This window comes from Cherax quadricarinatus, chromosome 3 (assembly GCF_038502225.1).
Source record: "Cherax quadricarinatus isolate ZL_2023a chromosome 3, ASM3850222v1, whole genome shotgun sequence".
Lineage (NCBI taxonomy): Eukaryota > Metazoa > Arthropoda > Malacostraca > Decapoda > Parastacidae > Cherax > Cherax quadricarinatus.
The window spans coordinates 33,019,261-33,023,067 of NC_091294.1; the positions used below are offsets into that span (position 1 = coordinate 33,019,261).

Consider the following 3,807-nt stretch of genomic DNA (forward strand, 5'->3'; position numbering starts at 1 on the left):
TAATTTATTTGTTTAAATTTAATGAAAGAATATAGATACGGCTCAGCAGTTAGTTACATAATATACAAGACAATGTAAACTGAGAGGTGTACATCTCTCAGATTATGTACACCGACTTTACTTTATACCTTATTTTAGGGTTTTAAGTATCCTCGAGTTGTGGTATACAGGTGATATGCATCCTAAATGACACTCATACAGTCGATAACCTTCAAAGATGAACCACCCAGCCAGAACATTGTTCACCCAGAGGTCTACCTCTTTATGTATATACACTGACAGTCTGCTTTAATAAAATGTTTAGAGATCAAAGAGTTCTTGACTTGGCGCAGAGATGAAATACAAATTTAGTGATTTTCGTGTAGTAACAAGTCAACCAAGTAATCGGCTCAAGCCTACAGTAGTGATAAATAATGCCATAGGATGCCCAAACAAAAGCTGCTAAATGTAAAATTACTGCTGCTTTTGTGTATGTTATTAACATACACAAAATCTTACTGAACGGCCACTTTTATGGAAACAAGAGTTAAGTGGTTCGCTACTGAGCTACTCGATTAGACAGATATTAAGCGGAAGGCAAAAATGTTCATTGATTATACTTACACAGTTCTAGATTATCACATTTAAAAAAGTTAGGACCTTAAGGGGGTGGGTGAGCTGGCAAGATATACTTCGATAAACAACGTGGACTTCGTCGTGAAGACCACGACAGAGGGGGGTCTTCAAGATCACTGTTTAATAATAATAATAATAATAATAATAATAATAATAATAATAATAATAATAATAATAATAATAATAATAATAATAATAATAATAATAATAATAATCTTTATTTCTAAAAAAGCATGTCATGCAATTGATATATACTTTATATAATATTATAACCAAAACCAATCACTAAATCCACCAGGGTCATACAGCTTGTTATACTTTATATGAAGCTTGGTTATAGGGATCGATACCATGCCTAACCCTTCTAGGGTAGGGTAGGTACCTGAGCCCGAGCCTTTAGCTCATAAGACTGTCATTCCCATTTGCCCCCTTGGGGCGGGGATGGCAGACCAGAGATGCCTAGCTTGTGGCTAGGCCTGGGGACAGTTGGTCCCAAAGATGAGGAGGTACTTGTGCCTCCTCCCATGGGAGACTTAGGTCTCAGACACTCCCTAAAGAGGGAGCCAAGGCCGGGCCACCACTTGGAAAAGGCCCGGGCCGGGAGAATACCGGCGAATATTTAATAATAATAAATAATAATAACTTGGTTATAGAGCAACCTTAAGATTAGCTTATAATTACTGAATGATTATTTAATTAATTTGGTTTACAAGAATGCTAAACCTTGCAATCTTTTATATTAACAGTAGCAATTTGGCTTTGATTATGATAATTTGATTATGATAATTTGATTATGATAATTTGTGTAAAACAAATTATCAGTTTCCTCTATCGAAGACACGGCAAGACTCGATCAAACATCAACCAAATCTTCAAATGGGCCACTCAAAATGATATGAAGTTCAATGAAGAGAAATGTCAACTACTCAGATATGGAAAACTTTAGGAAATTAAAACTCTATCAGGGTATACAACAAATTCTAACCATACAACAGAGCGAAAAGTAATATGAAGGACCTGGGAGAGATAATGTCAGAGGATCTCACTTTCAAAGACCACGACAATGTATCTACCACATCTGCTAGAAAAATGATAGAATGGATAATGAGAACCTTCAGAACTATGGACGCCAAGTCCATGATGATTCTCTTTAAATCGCTTGTTCTCTCTATGCTGGAATACTGCTGTACACAACATGCTCCCTTCAAGGCAGGCGAAATTGCTGACCTGGAGAGTGTACAAAGAACTTTCACGGCACACATAAGTACGATAAGGCACTTAAATTACTGGGAACTGTTGAAGTCCGTTGATTTGTATTCCCTGGAGTGCAGGAGAGATACATAATTATATACACTTGGAAAATTCTAGAGGGATTAGTACCAAACTTGCACACGAAAATCACTCCCTATGAAAGCAAAAGACTCGGCAGGAGATGCAACATTACCCCCAATGAAAAGCAGGGGTGCCACGAGTACACTGAGAGACAACACAATGAGTGTCCGGGGCCCAAGACTGTTCAACTGTCTTCCAGCATACATATGGGGGATTGCCAATAGACCCCTGGCTGTCTTCAAGAAGTCACTGGACAGGCACCTAAAGTCAGTACCTGACCAGCCGGGCTGTGGTTCGTACTTCAGTTTGCGTGCTGCCAGCAGTAACAGCCTGGTTCATCAGACCCTGATCCACCACGAGGACTGGTCTCACACCGGGTCACGGGTGCTTTGACCCCCGAAACGCTCTCCAGATATACTCCAGGTATAATTTATATTTCATTGTTACTGTATAGGACATACGATAAGCACAAAAAATCTGAGGACTCCTCAAATGAACAGCATTTCGGACAAAACTTAGACTATACTGTATCTAAAAGTTACATAGATTTATTTTTGACCACAAGTACAGTCTTAATGCCACCCTAGAGGACTGCTTCTACAAGTGATATTATTTATTTCGTGTTGACAATGAACAAAAAATAAAATATTTAACATGGAATTTGAAAAAAAAAAAATATTGATCCACTCAGAAAAATAATCACGCGACGAAGTGGAGCACGCTGAACCTCATCTTTCAACAGTTAATAACAATTTTCATAAAACCCTCTGCTTCTAGAAGTCACTGAACCTTCAACAGAGCTAAACTGACTTCAATTTTTCATTTTATTTGAGATCACATCAAGTTATTTCAGCACCGTTGCTTTAGAACAGTTGGATATTGCCGGCAAGCACATTGTTTCCGTTCATAGCTCAAAACCTTCAGAGGTCCCACCGAGACTCGAACTCGGATCTCTGGATTCAAAGTCCAGGGTGCTAACCATTACACCATGGGACCTTGTGGATGTATGGTTCGAATTAAATCTTACTAAAATAAATAAAAAAAATATATATATATATATATATATATATATATATATATATATATATATATATATATATATATATATATATATATATATATATATATATATATATATATATATATATATATATATATATATATATATATATATATATATATATATATATATATATATATATATATATATATATATATATATATATATATATATATATATATATATATATATATATATATATATATATATATATATATATATATATATATATAAGACAAAGTTAACACAGAACACTTTGGCACTGAAAATTTTTATTTATTTTTTAATATAACGTCAAATTCTTTATGTAGTTTGTCCTAATTGTATGGCTATGTAATAATGTAAATAAGGTTAACTTTGTAAATTTAATTCTTGGTCTAGCCAAGCGCATCACATACAGATAAGGGAGGTTACATGATGTTGTGTATCTAATTTTGATAATAATACACTTTTAAATGAGACGGGAACGTTCAAACCACATACAATGTTAATTACTTATTTATATGTTAAATAAGACTAAACTCTGACTTAAATACATCTATTCAAAACTTTCTATAGACAGAAAATGGTACTCTATTTGTACGCACTGATTTGTGGTTGCGGGGGTCAATTCACAGCTTCTGGTCTTGCCTCTTCGCTGGTCCCAGTATAATCAACAAAATATGAGTTTGTTTATTTTAACCCCAGAGAGCGAATAACCTAGATTCTAGAATAACCCAAGAAAGCCAATCAGTGTGGCTTATTTTTGTTTAGCCCCTGTAGGTACTTAGCATGCGAACCACATCAGTAATAGCTATCAG

General features: G+C 35.0%; 1 non-coding gene across 1 annotated transcript; it reads right to left on the reverse strand.

Moving 5' to 3' along the window:
- Nucleotides 1–2,871: 2,871 nt before the first annotated feature.
- Nucleotides 2,872–2,943, reverse strand: TRNAQ-UUG (transfer RNA glutamine (anticodon UUG)). Its single transcript has one exon. It is a non-coding gene; the product is annotated as a tRNA-Gln (tRNA).
- Between the last annotated feature and the right edge of the window lie 864 nt (nt 2,944–3,807).